Here is a 17335-nt window from a genome sequence, read left to right as displayed (position 1 = left end):
AGACAGTAGAGGCCGGACCTCCTCGGCTACCTGCCCCCCTTTGGCGCAGTTCTCCTTTATTTTTATGTATTGGGCTTGTTCCTAAACTTCTCTTAGTACAAAGGGTTCAAAGGATTTTCAAGGGTTGGAATGGTCTTTGCGGCAGAAGCAGGTCCTCAGGGGAGTCGGTCTGGGCTTGAAGGCCAGAGCCTGTCACCCGCTGTGACAGGAGGGAACAAACCTCTCTCTCTGATAATAACCACAGCACCACCTACCTCACAGGCCACTGTGAGAGCCAACACCGCTCCCAGCGAGAGAGGTCCGGGCAAGCGGGTTCCGCTGGCGGTAGCCTTCCTGCCGGAAGTCCCGCCTCCGCGATCCCGGGCCTACCCCGCACCCCCACCGCACACACACCGGAAGTGGGCCTCGCCGGCGGCGGTGTCCACGCACCGGCTGGGTGTCCTTTCCTCCGACCAAGACGTGGATCCCTCCCGCCTAGAGTCCCACCCGCCGGCGAGAGTCTGACCCCGGGCCTAGATGTCGTCTTTGCTGGCCAAGATTATTTCTCCACTGGCCACCAGTTTGACTCTCCGCACCAAGAATTGGTCCTATACCCTTAAGGAACATCTTTTTTCTCAGTCCATGCCCGGAGCCATGACAGAGACCTCTAAGCCCACTTAGGAATCCCACCCAACTGCCCAGCCAGAGGCTCACAGAGGCCGGGCAAAGGGAGCCCGTGTCTGAGCTAGCTGAATTGGAGGCGGAAATTGTCCCCCTGCGCCACCTGCTGGCAGCCAGAGAGAGACGCTGCGTGGAGCTCAAGAGGAAGCTGGACCTCACGGCCTTGGTGGGGCTGAGGCAGCATCTGCCCAAGAGCTGGCGCGAAGTTCAGGTCTCCAACGCCCACGAGAAACAAAAGACGACAGCTGCCCTGTTCGCCATGGGCTCTGCCATTTGCGGGAAGCTTGCAGACATGAAGAAGTCGGCCACATTCAGATCCTCTGAAGGTCTGTTGGGGACAGTCAAGTCCAGAGGCCCAGGGGGCAGAGAGCTTGGCAGTGACTGCCTTCCTTCTTGAGCGGGAAGTGGGGATGATCTGCTCCCAGTTTCTGAGACTGGGAACGATCCGCTTCCTGGAAGTGGAGATGATCCTGTTCCAGGGAGTGCGGATGACGTGCTGCCCTTTCTGAAGCTGGAGTGAGCCCCTTGGTAACCTTGCCTGGCCACCTAACCAGTGCGAGAACTCCCCTCATCACAGTTGCAATTCTGCCCACCAAAAACAAGTAGCCAAACCGTAATTGTAAAGTTAATTCGGGATATGGACAGAGTCCAGTTTTGAGAAAAGCAATGCCCATGTGTACGTAGATGTTGGCTGCCCTTGAGATAGAGAACCCAATGTTTTTTATCCAGTTATTTTACACTGAAATTTGTAGATGAAATGTATCACTATCCTAACCTTCCTGGGGTTGCATTTAAATGGACAGGACAATGGCTCCAGAGGGATCTTAGGCAAAGCCCAAACTCTTTTTTGGAAAACTAATCTGTCGGAAGGATGAAGTAGCTTTCTGTTTAGAACTGGGAAAAGGTATGAAATAATGTGTAATTCTATCCTTTCCCATTTCCTTCCTTCCCTAAATCTCAGAAGGAACCTTGAAAGCTGCACCTGGCCTACGATTTTTATTTTAAAAAGATGATCAAGAAAACTTGTTTTTCTCTTGAGACCTCAGAAAAGGGGGAAAATATTAGTAGACTAATTATTACATAATCCTATAACTTTTTAAAAACTTGATTTTATTTTAAAGTTCCTAATTAAACAAAGTAACTTTAGCTTCGATTTAGGAGATTAGCTACTTTGGACTCAAGCTGAAATTGCAACTCTGCTTTGCCTTGTGCTTTGTTTATAATCTTTGTATATATCAAAAAGAGGGTTTTGAAGTGTAACCCTTGTGGCAGCGTGTCTCTGCCACAGCAGCATGCCACAAAAGGAGGAATATTGCTTCTCTGTTCTGCAGCAATTCCTAGTTAGTTACCCCCTCCAGCTGAGGGGCTGGAGGGAAAAACAGCACAGCCAAGTTCAAGAAAGGTAAACCTCTGTCATAAGCAACATTTAAGACAGAATGCCTGTGTCCTGTAATGCTGGCTGTCATGCCTTTGAATGGACCTACCTAATTGCCCATCGCTGGGCTCCTTGACTAGAAGTCTGTCCTTGTTTATAGTTAACCCCAACTGAGAAAGAAACAACCTGACCCTCAGGGGATGTCAGGTTAATAGGAACCTGATTTGAGTTGGTTCAAACTTTCTCGTATCTGATTTTCACAGGGGCTGTGGTACTTTTTATTTCGTTTTGTTTCCTTTTCCATTTTGAAAATGCCTGGACCTGGCAGCTCTTTCATTCCTCCAGTCACACGGCCTGAGGTAGAAGTTTGTGTCTTACTGGCTTTAGCGGGGGTCTCGGAGCTTTATTTGCCTGGGTGTTTATTGATAACGTCTCATTGCCTAGAGGGAGTCTCTCCAGCCTAAGAAAGTGACCCTGTTTTGTTGATTCTTGAATGCTCCCCCTGTATTCCTTTAGTTTTCCCATCAGCAAAACCAAATACCACTATAAATGCAAAAGTACGTGGTACACTGTAAAGTCACTGATGTATTCCAACCCTCTACGGATTTCTCAAGACAGTTTTGCTTGGACTAAAACAAGATGTTCAACTATTTTATGTGTTTGTTTTTTAATTTGTTATCAACCACAATGTTTTTCTATACTGAAGAACTAGAGACAAACTTGCAGCATGCATAAAGGCCAAGTAGTCCAACAGGCAAAGACTTTGACCCCATACCGCAGAAAGCCTTGTGTTAGGAAAGATCTCAGACTGACATCATGGCTAACCCAGAATATGTTCTATTTCATTTAATACTTCAAACAAATGCAGTAACAGTTTCCTCCAATAAATCCTCAACTCCCCGAGAGCAGTAAAGAACATATCTATTTTTGATCATCATTGTATTCCCATGCCTGGCTTAGGGTAGATGGTCAATAAATACTTGTTGAACCAATGAAGGAATCAATATCACATACTTCAGACATCAAATCTTGGATCCAAGAGATTATCAACAACATGAACGGGTTTACAAGTTCCTCTTCCTTTTAAACGCAGCATTTTACTTCCCTATTCAAAGACAGTTTGAGACCCTACTATGTGTCAGGCACTGTGCCAGGCTCTGAAGGAACAAAAGTTAATTAGACATGGTCCGTGCTCCCTAGAAACAGATTTTCAAATCATTACAATTCACTGCAGTAGGTACTAAAGTCGAGGAAGTCCGTGAAGAAGGGTGTTCAACTCTGCCTTGATAAGTCAGAAAAGAATTCAGGCAGAAAGTCTTAGAGGACTGGTAGGAATTTGCCAGACAGATAAGAGTAGACCATTCCAGACAATATCCAGAGGAACTAAGTCATGAAGGAATGTAGTAGAAGGGCATGTTCCAGGAAATACCAATGTCATTGTGGCTAGAGAGAGGGGGGAAGTGGTGAGAGATGAGGTTGGAGAAATAAACGGGGGCAAGATCATCAACAGTCTTACATGCTATCTCAGACATTACTGTTTTATCTTGTAGGATATAGGGAGGCATTGAAGGTACTTAAGTAAGGGAGAACTTATATGCTATCTCAGACATTAGTATTTAATCCTGTAGGAAATGAGGAAGCATTGAAGGTACTTAACTCAAATCTGTGTTTTAGGTAGGTCACTCTGGCCACCATAGAAATAGATGGAGAAGTGTTTAAGAGGAGGAATCTCCAAGACTTAGGAAACAACTGCATGGGAGAGAGGGATGGAAAGATTTGAGAGTTGATAAGGACGTAGAATTGGAAAGACTTGATACTAACTGTGCTGGACCTGCACATTCATTTTGCTTTGGCTCTTTTTTTGGATTCCAGCACACCTGCATCAATAGCCATGGACACCAATAAAATACCTCCACAAGAATGTGAACTCTGGATCAAAGGTTTCCTCCAGATTTCCCTTCTTCCACTTGTTTCTACCCTTCCCTTACATTGCTTCCCCTCATTCTGTGGTCTGTCTTCATAATTTGGTCAGCTCTGCTCATCTAGCCCTATTTGGATTTTTTAGCCTAACTTCAGCCTATTTAACTTTAACTTGGCCATTGCAGGATGCAATTTCCAATAGTTACTGAAATATGTGAACCCTCAAAGATACCCCATCCCTGGGTCTGGCTCATCCCCTGAGAACCACAAGTTAGGGGATATATTGGAACAAAAACTGAGGCTCTCAGTTTTCTTGGTCTTCCGTTGCCCATATGAGTGAAGGGGATGTGGTGGAAACTAAAGACAAGGGTTGAAAGTTCCAGCTCTCACACTCCCCATGCAGCTGGCAAGGATGGGAGGAAAGTACCAAGCCCCTGTAATTGCCATCATACATATCCCAGCACATCCCTAGCATCACACCCAGGGAAATGCACCAGCAACTTCTGGAGGCTATTTTACTTCTAAGCTCCAGATTTGAGAGAAACTATATCACATACCTACTCTGATGGCTTGCGTGGATTGCAGAGAGGTGAGCCGTGACCACTGACCCAGAACTGTGTAGGTCTTCTGATAGCGTTAGGCAGTGTTCTTGATGGCCCTACCAATCAAGCGGACAATGATGCCGTTTGTTGATTCAGCTAGGGGATGAGGTCAGTTGCATCTAGGCCATGGAATTTCAGTTCTTTCCCATGAACTCCAATGTAAGGGAAAGAGATGAGTGCCACTCTATAAAAACTACTGGGACATCAATGCAGTCACCATCTGAGACCACGTTCCACTTCTGCTGGCCAGATCTGTTGGTGGAAGGCTAAATGATGCCACAAATTCCTGTGTCTAGAGCCTCATTCACATTAGGCAAATGACAAAGGGAAAAATGCTTTCCAGGTGATGCACCTTGGCCAGCTAGTATAAACACATTATCATGCCACTTGGCCATCTCTCAGAAATTACTAAGCAGGTCCCTAAGATAGTCAAAAATGTCTGGCAATTCCTGACAGTTCACCAAGTAATTTAAAAGTTCCTTCCCTGTGTATCTATACTACCACCCAAATAGCTGAAGCCTCAAGAAGAGAAGTAAGTTCTTCTGGAAGTTGAAGGTTTTGGTCACCTGTACTGCAATCCTGGCTACCTCCCTCGCCGCAGACCCACGGCATCAAAACTGATGCATCCAACATAGTGCTACCTCTCCAAGGAGACTCTCCTCTTCTTTCTCTCCCCCTCCTAGTAACTTGCAACTGATTGGGGAAGAAGAATTGTACCTAACTGAAAGCAACAATTCATAGACTTGGCTCAGCTAAATTTTCTTTCTGGAACATTAGAACTAAGAGATAAAAAGACTCAGTCAGATGGTAACTGGTCTGTACAGTCATATAGATGTGGGTTTTTTGTTGTATTTGGAACATATCCAAGCACAGAAGATGATGCGCTGAAAGCAGACCAGAGCAGACATGCAGAGAGTTGCCATGTGACCACTTAGACTCACTCCCTAGCCAGAACTGAGGGCAGGACACAATTCCAAAGAAGTGAATGTGAGCTGGGCCATGATGCCAAAACTTCACCACCACAGAAACCCTTAAGTCTCATGCCAGAAGAGTCACTTGGGTTTGTAAGGTGACAGAAATCACTTATTCCCACTAGGAAAGTTATGGGTCAGGGGGCAGTCTTGGGAAACACTTGGCAAAGTAGGGAAACACTGGCACCATGACCAGGGAAGAGGAGGAAACTCTACTCCTAACATATTGCTGTTTTCTTCAATTATGAAAGAGTTTACTTGCTTACTCTACAAATATAGAGCACCTACTCTGTGCCAGGCACAGTTTATGTGCTAAGGATTCAGCAGTGAGCAAAACAGACAGAAACATCCTTGCCTTCATGGAGCCTATATTCATATGGGGCAAAAATAAACGATAACATAGCAAACACCCATGCAGGCACCGCACAACTTGAGGCCCAGCATAGCTATTTACCAGGGACTGTGAACACTTTACAAAAAGTCCTGATGAAACTGATTCCTTCCTAATTGGCTTGGCTTCACATCATGCTTAGACCTCCTTTTTATTTTGTCACATTTTAACTTGGTAGTATGGCTTCCTCTATCCTAATATTGACGAAGAAACCTGTGTTGTAACCCAGGCCACCCACATTTCTGACCAACTGGCTACAAACTTTCAGTGGTTCTCACTACTCTTTCAGATTCCCTAATTCACTGGAATGACTCACAGAACTCAGTAAAGCAGTATACTTACAATTACAGTTTTACTGTAAAGGATACAAATAAGAAGTGGCCAAGTGAAGAGGCACATAGAATGAGATCTGAGAGGAAATCTGAAGCTTTAATGTGCTCAGGTTGCATCACCCTCCCAGCACGTTGATGTATCATTAACAACCTAGGAGGCTCAGGTGCCCATAGTTGTTATTGTGGTTTCATTAGGTAGGTATGATTGATTGAATCATTGGCCTCATGACTGAACCCAATCTTCAGCCCCATCTCCCTCTCCACAGCTTGGGAGTCTAGGCTGGGATAATGTGGCTCAAATCCCCAAACTTCTAACCACACAGTTGTGTCTTTCCAATATGGCCAGCCCTCACCCTGAAACTATCCAAGAACCCACCAAGAATAATAAAGATGCTCCTATTGCTCAGGAAATCCCAATGATTTAGAGAGTCCTTCCAAGGAATCAGGGACAAAGACCAGCCAAATTCTTTATCATACAACAAAACCAGGCAATAGGCAGCTGCCCTACAAAATGGTCCCTCAAGTTCCACAAACACAAGCAAAGGGCACTGTGCCTCCACGGCAGCCTGTAAACATTGCTTACAGACAATTTGGTTGTCAATGTTCCTTACCACCACAAAACTCTCATATAATAATTCACTGCATTGTTCCACCACCCAATGTACACCATTCCATAGCTCTTATAGCTTCCAGACCATTATTTACCCCAAATTCTCATATTAACTGATTATTAGTAACAGGCTAGTGGTTGGCACCTAGAAAAGCCACAGACCACCAATAGAGAGGCATAAAATACCTTTAAACACACCAGTGACTGTTGAATTGAGGCCGCACTGGAGATGAAACATCTGGTCTACTCAACCCTGCATAAAACTGGAAGATATCTTCCTTAGCATATTCAACATCTTTATGTACTATATGGAAGCTCAGATTCAATTATTCTCATCCCTGCATATTCATCCTGGCTTCCATTGATCCTTGCTGAGCCTAGTCCCTCTAGACCTTTACCCACCTCCAAATATTATCTCTCAGCCCAGAAGCCTGGGCTGGGAAGCCAGAGCACATAAAAGTATTAGAGGCCTGCTGGTTGGTACCTTGGTTCTTTCTATACTTAACACTGTGGGGAGGTTATGGAGGCAGAAGAATGGTGGTGAGCATCAGCCTCCCACTGCAAACATATCCTAGACTCTGTCCGAGGCCTTTAATGGAGCTCTCCTGACGGAGCTGAGTGGGGAGGTGAAGCCTTGCCTCAGCCATCCTGGACACGCTCTCAATTATTCCTGGCCTGCTGTCACTCTGAACTCTCCTTCTTCCTCGGAACTCTGCCCCGCCTCTGTCTGACTCCAAACCTTGGCTCTCTGCACTTCAAACTTTGAGCCTACCTCTGGCCCTGTGGATTTGGTATTCCAACCAAGTGTTCCCATCAAATGGCTCTTGTCTTTTCCTATTGGACTCTTTTATTTAGTTTGCCCTTTGACTTCTGACTCTGTTTGCTGTCTGTGAAAGCCTGGTAAGCCCATCTGAACCTCATAGGAGAGGAGATGGCAACTCACACATTTGGAGTCACCAAAGATTGGCTAGTTTGCAATACATATAATTGCCAAGAAGGCAAACATTTATAATAATGAAAGCTAATATTTGTATGCCACTTACTGTGGACCAAACACTGTTCTAACACATTTTGTACTTTAATTCATTTCATCCTCATTCTACCTCTTCAGTGCAGGTTCTTTATTATCCCAATCTTACAGATTAACAAACCAAGGCTCAAAGAGGTAAAGTAACTTTCTCAACTATACACAGCTAGTAAGTGGCAGAGCCATGTGCAACCCAGGAACAGAGGTCTTGACCAGAAACCAACCCTGCCAACACCTTGATCTTGGACTTCCAGCCTCCAGAACTGTGAGAAAATAAATGTCTGCTGTTTGAGGTGCCTAGACTGTAGTATCCTTCTAGGATAGCTCTAATACAGACTAATATAATCTCCTTCAAATTTTCATTCAAAAGTCACCCCTTTTGCCACCCAATGTCCAATTTTAACCACCATATACCCGTTTCCAGCTTTAACACAATATATCATAGATTGTGTTTTTGCTATTTATTATTTTTTTGTCTGCCTCTTCCACTAGATGGTAAACTCCATAACAACAGAGATTTTGGTCAGTTTTGTTCACTATTATGTCCCCAGCATCTAATGCAGTGTCTGGCACATAGTAGGTAGTCAATAAATAAATGACAGAAAGGAAGAAAGTCCAGGAGCTGAGTGGTTCTCCTCATAGCTCTTCACACTCCATAGGACAGGACGGAGGCAGGGCTGAGCCAATGAGTAAAACCTGGTCTGTACTTAGAATGGGGTCAGCGTGATGACAAATGTCAACTTCAACAAAAGATCAGAGTAGCCAGAGTCAGAAAGGCTAATGAGGGCCAAACCAAGGAGGCATCTGAAGTCACAAACAATTAAGGGCATGTAGGCTGCCAATGACTAACTCTGCCCTATACCTGCTTGTTAAGCCTTGTGGTTTTTATTTCTGCTTGCTTCACCTGCCCAGATGCTCCAAGTGCTCCTCACTGCTATTTTGACACTCTTGTCCTTAGCCCAGGCAAGACTGGTGGTAATCTGAGGAATGATATGCACATCTAATGAGTGCCTTCAAAAGTTTCCTTCCCTCTTCAAGCCTGAGAATCCTAGAAGAGGAAATGCTTATAGCGCTCCCTCAGGTAGAGGCTGGGAGTTTTTCCAGGCTCCACCAGGATCTCTTGCTTTGGCCTACCTTCCCCCACTGCCTATTTCATTACCTGTCACATGGATTTCACCTCTCTCCCTGGTCCCTTTTGATGGCATCTTAGTTGTAGATTTATTCCCAGATGCTGTCCTTGAAGCACTTTATTCAGAAGGCTCTGAGCAGCCGAACCCAGCATCTGGGTCCCTGCTCCTGTGGGAGTGGACTTAGAGCAAAGGCATAGAGAGGTGTTCTGTAATACACCCCTTCTGCCAGCCACCTCCCCCCTACTCACAGCTCCTCCTTGACACTAGAGGGCGCTACTCACACTCCCATTTTACCCTATTTTGTGCCACACAACCCCATTGTCATGCTCTTCACCCCCAAACCTCCATCAGCTACATCTCTCGATGAAATGTTTATCATTAAGGCCTAAATCTATGATTCCTCCTCAAATATGGATAAACCTCACACCAGTTCCTTAAGTAGAAAAAAACACTGACCGTTAACTAGAGTTTTGACCTTAACCTGTAGAACCTACTAACAATACTGAGAAGGGGATCAGAGGAAAATTGCTTTTGTTAACTAGATAGAATATCTGACAAAGTTTGTTTATTTGCTTCAGGACCAGGCAAGTGAAGGGAATTCCTTGTTCTGGTTCAAAATGAGAAGACAGAAATTCTTCTCTGAAGGAAGAGGTTGTTTGTGGCTGTGGAGGGAGAAGGAAGAAGATCAATTATCAGGGTCAGTGGATGAAAAGAAAGGCAGCGTGTCAGGAGCTGTTCTGAAGTTAAGCAAGGACAAATTCTCAGCTTCTCACAACACATCATTCCCCAGTCCCCAAACTCTGAAATCCTCCACGTCCACACCTCATTATCCTCCTTCCAACCATCTAGTGGGGAGATTTTCTGCTGTATGTGACTTAGAAGTCAGGGATAGTGGGGGAGGGACAAGTCCCTCATTCCTGGCATCCTTAGTTGGACCCCTGAACACATCTCCGTATAAAAATACTGTTCATTAAGTGGCCAAGTCCTATAGTCCTGTTGGGACTCTACTTCAGAGCATTATGGGCTAAACATAGCTAAGCACCATGCATAATATGGTTCCTCTGGAGAATGCACTCTGAGTTCCACATAACTCACTTCTACAAATGAACCACTAGAATTCTGCCATTCTGACATAGGAACTGCCTGTGAGACTCTCAAATGAGAGTGGAAGATACAGTGGTGTCTTTAGGGACTGTTCAGTTCAGATGACAAGGAAAGATTGTGTGTCCTTTTTGCTTGAGAGCTTTCCTGCATTGCCTTTTGTTCATTCTAGAGATCAAGAAATATATTCCCTTCCTTCTGGCTATGTCTCAAAGTATTCTGAGGCCATGGACCAACATAACCATTGAATCCTGCAGAGTCAGACTAAGGGTGTTGTGTCTCACTTGCTTAGAAATGGAAGAGAACAAGTCAAAGTTGGAAGTTTAATTTTAGCTTTTTTTGCATTTTGACCATGAATGCTACTAAAATGTTTCTGATAAAAGTGCACTTCTTTACCAAAACTCAGAGATATAAGTTTAAATTCCAATTTTTAAACCATGTTTTATCAACTTTCATATAATTTCATATAATACATCTGTTGTCTTTTGTAATCCTCACTAAAGCCTTTAAGGAAGAAATTTACACTCCCATTTCACCGATGAAGAAATTAAGGCAGAGAGATTAAGGAACTTGCCCAAGTCTTTGAAGCTTGAAAGCAGCAAACATTTGAATCCAGGTGCATCTGACTCAGAGCCAGGCTCTCAGCTACTCTGCTGCCTCTCAAATGGCAGAAGTCCTGCTGCCACCAGTAAACATCAGCCACTACTATCAAGGATTGCCCAGGGGCACCTTTATAATGTAAACATCATGTGCAAAACAGTCTCAAAGCTTTTCTCTGTAGAAAAGAGGGCACTTGCCAGAGGAAGGTGTTCTTGAATAGTATTAAGAGTAACACATCCTTAAAATTAAATTAATCTATGCTTTTTGTGCAATAGACAGTCTTTAAGAAAGTATCTCTTAAAAGTAGAATATAGAATATACAAGTACAATATGAATAATGCAATCTGCATAAAAACAGGTGTAATGTCTTGTAGGGATATAGGTTCCCTGCTTAGGGGAGCGGAAAACAGAGCGGGACAGTCATGCACATGAGCAAACATGTGCGCAACTTGGGGATTGGCTCTGCTACCATCCAAGAGAGAAGGGGAGGCATAGTGTGCGCTAGTCCCATCTCTAGCCTTGCACGGAGGCTTATTAATATTGGGAGACTCAAGTCTAGTGACGTGAGCTAGCTCATTTTGCATAATCCTCTCTTGAGGCTGTGGCTGAACTGTGGTGGAAGTTTGGCTCACTCCCCCCCAATTTCCCCTGGATAGTCCATGAAGCTCTAGAGGTGTCAGTCCTTCCTCCGGGCAGATGATCAATGCCCATCAGTTCTTGTAGGTAGACCTTTGTTGTTACTCTTCTGGAAATGGGTGTTGGGTTTCAGGAACTTTCACCCTCCACAGCTCCTAAAATGCAGTATGTTAGAAGTGCAATCAGTTTGCACCAATCACCACAACTCCCTCCGCCCCCCAATTCCCAAACAAAGCTCTGGATATTCACGAATCATTATGACTGCTTAATTTCAGAGAGTTCTGTTGAATTGCTTCTAAATTTCTCTGGATGGCTGAACAGGGATAAGCTTACTGCCCACAGCAGCTGCTAGCCACAGTAACTGTGAAAGCAGGGTCTGTGTCTGCACGCCAACCTCCAGTGACTGGGTGGACCCAGCATGAGCCTGTCCTTGGGGCTCTGAACTTTCTTTCTGTAGTGCATTCCCCAGGCTCAGGGACTAAAGAAAAGCAAAGCCATTGCCTTGTTGCCAGGGAAACCAAGCAGGTGCTCTGAAGCCAGTGATTCATAACAAAATGCTCAACTTTTCCTTGCTGGGAGGCAGAGGTTGTTCTAGCTAGGGTAGAAGTTAGAGTCCAAGTGGTCAGAACTGGAACAGTGTTTGCCATGTGGCATCAGGAGTTCAGACGGGCCGGCTAAGTCCAAATCCACTAGGGAATGCTTACATTGGAAAGCTGGCAAGACAAAGAGCTAATACATAACCCAAAGGCTGGAGGTTGGGATTACAGAGTCAGGATTTGAGAATCAGGCAAACTGGGGTTCAGTTTACAAAAATGTAGGGAGCAAAGTAAGATGTCCAAGGGCGCTGCTGAAAAGAACCTCAGGGTGTTCCTTGGTTTCCTCAGGGAAACCAAGACATCGTGAAACATGAAAGGATACATGGGCAGATTTGTCAGCTTCATAGCAAGGTGTGCACCCTTCTACCTCCTGCCCACCTCTTGAGTGAGTTGGAACAAGTCCTCTTTCCAATTCCAGGCACATGAGTGTGCATCAGTGAATCATATAGAAAAGCTCCTTCCTCGGGGCTGGATATCACCTTGACTCCCTCTGAATACTTTGGTCTACTTTGACTTCTGCTTGACCACGGACTAGCGGGAATCTCAAGCGCCTTTCAGAAGGTCCCCTGTCCTAGAACTTTGCAGATAAATCATACACAAGGTCCCAGTCAGCTCTCACTTAAGGCTCTGCCGACCTACATGCCATCTGACTGGCAAACAAGCATACCAATACAACACAAATCCAAATGCCTTGTCATGGTCTTCCAGGTTTATCTCACCAATCTCATCTTATTACTACAGCCTCTTATCTTTACCTTCTTCCAGCTTCACCAGTGTTTTTGTTCCTTCATCATGCCAAGCTCCCGTACTACCCCTAGACCTGGCCCTGCCCTGAGTTCTGCACTTTCTGGGATCCCACCTAACCTTCCTACATCTGTGCTCCTCTACATAGGGCAAGGGACATGCCTACCAAGACCCATTACCTCCTGATACTGGACCGGGTGGGACTGGGGTCCTGAGTTAGACCCAGCCCTTAGTATGAGTTCTTGACCTCATGCAGGAAAGACTTCAAGAGTGGGTCAGGAGAGATTATACAAGTTTATTGAAAGACAAAAGTTGGGCTAATTAGAATGAAACTGAGGAAGTAAAGCCAGCCAGGCTCATCAGGTGGAAAACAACTGACCAGCCCTGGGTGGGGTCTGGGGTGCTGATCCATAGTGGTTGAAGTGGGCAGCTGGGGATTGGTTAGTGTGAAGCGGGAAGTCAGGTTGACAGCTGGGAATCGGTTGATCTCTGGGCCTGGCAGTCATCTTTAACAGGCCAGCTGCCAAGCTCATGATCAAACAGCAGGGTTGGATACCTGGATTGGTCAGGCATCTAGTCAGGCGCTGGGCTCGTGATCAGAGGGCTGGTTGGCTACTTGGAGTGGTCAGGCATCTGTTGCTGCTTGAGAGACAACTTTCATTTCTACCTGTTCCCTGTGTCAGTATCATGGTCTGGAGCAATAAAACTGTAGGAAATCATATTTTATATAACAGTGTCAGGTTAGTAATTTACTGGAATATCGGAATGGTCTTAAGAAGCTCACAGAGAACAGCAAATCTTTGCATTCTGCTGGGTCTAAAAAAAAATTGCACAAAGTAGAAGATGTTGGTTGTAAAAAATTCAAGTCATATGGGCTTTTGTAAAGCATGTGATGAACATCCTCCTCTTCTCCTCTCCCCACGGCATCCAAGGCTAAAGGTCTAAGGTATTTCCCCTTGGCTCTATCTCTGAGCACATAGTTAGGGTTGGTACCTGGCTAGTTCTCAACTATATGGCTGTACTAATTACTAGAATGTTGAAATGCTTCTGTAAGCACCAGAAAACAGCTTCTGCCTGAGAGCCTCCCACACTCTCAGTCCTTAGCCTTCCAGGATTCATACTGCAGGGCACATGTTAAAGTTGGAGTTCTTTGTGAACTCAAGTCAAAGGAAACCTGGATGGGTGGCTGGGAGCCCACAGTTTCCACAGCCAGTTGGAGAACAGACTGAGAAACAGAGAGGAGCCAGGAGGCTCTGGGGGCAGGAAGCACTTGACAATTCGGTCAGTGACCAGAGAAAATGGATCCCACTATTGTTTGTCTTGTCACTGTGCACAGGGGCTGATTCCAAGGACACAGTGTAAGGTTGCATAGCTGGTCCAGCACCCTTCCTCTGGCTCTGGTTGGACATGGTACCCTCATGAACCTCTCCTCAGAGTGTAACCAATAGTGGAGAGGCTAGTCCCCCAAAGGAGATCAGGTGCGATTACCATAAGAAGGTAGAATGGATGCTGAGCAAATCAGCCAAACAAGCCTAGGAAATCACTTGATTTTCATAATTGTTTACTTAAAAATTTATACCTAAACTCTTTTTAAAAAGAGATTCGAGAGGAATAAGGAATATATTTAAACAAGAAGGTGGGTAAAGCAGAAAAACCAAGATCGTTAAAATGAATAATAAAACATACTGGCAAAACAGATAATATATTTGATGGGGCTGACCTCCTTTGTTGAAGCCCCTGGTAGAAGGAAAGAAGTTATAAGTTCTTGCTCTCAGAAAGGACGAAAGATAACAATTGTTAAAAGAGAGTTCTAGGAAAATTTAATAGACTTTTTTTCCATGCAGGAAATGCTGACATGATGATGGACAGTATCTTTGACAGCAGTTTAACGCATGGAGAAGAGATCAACACAGTTACTTCTGGGAATGGTTGTGGTGAAAGTTGAAGACTTACCATTAGCATACACTTGACTGAAAGCAATCCTGTGGAGAGGGGCATGGAGATTTTCTGTATTCATTCATTCAATAAACGCTTTTTACCTAATTACTATACCCAGACACTTGCTAAGTACTATTGCATCAATGGTGAGCAAAGCTCATGTGGTCTTTACCTTCAGGGAGGTTAAAATCTAATGTCCAGTATGGTGGCTACTAGTCACATGTGGCTATTTGAGTGTTTACATTTGTCCAGTCCAAACGGACTGTGCCATAAGTGGAAAATGCACAACAGATTTTGAAGATTTAGTACCAAAAAAAAAAGAATGTAACGTATTCTATTGATAAGTTTCATATTAGCTACGTGTTAAAAGGTATTTTGAAAATACTGAGTTAAGTAAAAGGTATTAAAATTAATTTCATTTGTGGCTGCTAGAAAAATTTAAATTACACATGTAATTTGTACATGTGGCTCACATTTGATTTCTATTGGATAGTGCTGATCTAGAGGAAAAGACAATCATCATAAAACAAAGCCACCCATATTATTAAATAATTAGAAAATGAGGTAAAAGAGGAACAAACTAAAAAAGTTTGGGGACTCAAAGTTTAAGATCTCCTTAAGAATGTGGTACCTGAAAGAGGAGTAGGAGACAGTCTGAAGGAGGGAAGCATTAGGGATGGGGTGTTCTGGGAAGCTGATGATTGACAAAGGTGGTGGTAGGGGAGGTGGAGAGAAGGGAATAGATGGAAGATGCATTTAGCTGGAAGGTTGATGGAACTTGGTGATTGGTTGGTTGTGTAGATAGTGAGGGAAAGAGAGGAGTTAAGAATGACTTCTAGTTTCTGGTTGAAGAAACCAGGTGGATGGAGATGCTATTTCTGAAACAAGGAGGAGTGGCCACCTTCACAAGCCATGGTCTTCATGGCCAGTCAGGAACAATCCTAAGGTATGCAGCCTTCCCTGGAGGAATAGGAGACCTGAGCAGGAGAGCGTTGCCACTATAAGCATCTTTTGGACTCAGCACAACTGAGATGAGCGTCATAATATCTGGCTTTGCTGGCTACTGACTACCATGGGGGATACCCACAGAAAAGCTATGGGAAATAAGGGAGGGAAAAGCTAGCTCTTAAAAGGCCCACATACAAATTCACTCATTTCTGAATGCAAACTAAAACCACCAGAAAGAAAGATGCACAGTCCTTTGGTGAAAAGAGACTCATCTGATAGATGCTGTGTACATCTCAGTGAGAGATGAGACCTCTCCAGGGACTGAGACATTGGCAGCAGCCATTATTGTGACCTAGTACATATATGCTGACACAGGGGCTTGCAGATGCCATTGGAGTTCTTCCCCTGGCCTGTTAGTCAAGGGTCTGCCCCACCCACTAGAGCACTGATTTAATTGAGCTCAGCCAGGGGCTGGCCACGCCAAACAGCAAGCCCTTGGGCAACTTGTTGGCCTGTATAGGCTAGGTGCCTTGATCCTCTGCAGCTAGGTGAATGGGTCTGCCTCTGCGGGGCAAGGCATGCACAAGGATTGGGTGGAGTGTGTGGGACATTGGTGGAGTGTGTGGGGCCTATGTAGTGTGGTGACTAAGTCCGCATCAGGGGGTTTGGGTGAGTGCATGGGGCAGGACTGGGTTAATGGGGTATGGCCCTGTGGGCAGTGGGGCTTGTCAGCTGTGGAAGAATTATGATTCTCAAACAGCCACATAGGGGATTGGTCCCACCTTCCAAAGCCTGAAACAATGGGGTGCTCCTGTGCCTGGCACCAGCCCCACTCAGCTGAGACAGCTGACAAAGAGCCTTGTAGGCCAGAGGCCTACAGCAATTGTAAGCCCCTGAGAATGGCAACCAGCCATACTCAAGGCCTACCCACTTAACAGAAAAGCTGCAACAGGAATGTTCTAATAGATCTTGCAGCCAGCTGTGCTGGGGCTCCTCATGCCCAATAAAGTGATTGAAGGGTCCATAGCAGCCACACACAGCTGAGCATTACAACCAGCCTGCCAGGGTGACAGCTTAGCCTCCCTGGGCACCGGTAGCAAGTGCAACCTCCTTGTTTCAGAAATAGCATCTCCATCCACCTGGTTTCTTCAACCAGAAACTAGAAGTCATTCTTAACTCCTCTCTTTCCCTCACTATCTACACAACCAACCAATCACCAAGTTCCATCAACCTTCCAGCTAAATGCATCTTCCATCTATTCCCTTCTCTCCACCTCCCCTACCACCACCTTTGTCAATCATCAGCTTCCCAGAACACCCCATCCCTAATGCTTCCCTCCTTCAGACTGTCTCCTACTCCTCTTTCAGGTACCACATTCTTAAGGAGATCTTAAACTTTGAGTCCCCAAACTTTTTTAGTTTGTTCCTCTTTTACCTCATTTTCTAATTATTTAATAATATGGGTGGCTTTGTTTTATGATGATTGTCTTTTCCTCTAGATCAGCACTATCCAATAGAAATCAAATGTGAGCCACATGTACAAATTACATGTGTAATTTAAATTTTTCTAGCAGCCACAAATGAAATTAATTTTAATACCTTTTACTTAACTCAGTATTTTCAAAATACCTTTTAACACGTAGCTAATATGAAACTTATCAATAGAATACGTTACATTCTTTTTTTTTTGGTACTAAATCTTCAAAATCTGTTGTGCATTTTCCACTTATGGCACAGTCCGTTTGGACTGGACAA

At 44.6% G+C, this 17335-nt stretch overlaps 1 protein-coding gene and 1 pseudogene across 1 annotated transcript in view; one reads left to right on the top strand and one right to left on the bottom strand.

The window, feature by feature from the left end:
- The window catches only part of LOC138920322 (spermatogenesis-associated protein 31D4-like), a 40543-nt gene extending 39813 nt beyond the window's left edge, over nt 1-730 (bottom strand). The window contains exon 1 of the mRNA XM_070248378.1: nt 255-730. The gene's annotated coding sequence lies outside the window, so the exon portion shown is untranslated. The remainder of the gene's footprint in view (nt 1-254) is intronic.
- LOC138920323 (tumor protein D55-like) lies at nt 400-14738 on the top strand (annotated as a pseudogene).
- The last annotated feature ends 2597 nt before the right edge of the window (nt 14739-17335 follow it).

This window comes from Equus caballus, chromosome 23 (assembly GCF_041296265.1).
Source record: "Equus caballus isolate H_3958 breed thoroughbred chromosome 23, TB-T2T, whole genome shotgun sequence".
NCBI lineage: Eukaryota > Metazoa > Chordata > Mammalia > Perissodactyla > Equidae > Equus > Equus caballus.
The sequence above is the reverse complement of the archived record's forward strand: the minus strand, read 5'-3'. Positions and strand labels throughout refer to the sequence as shown.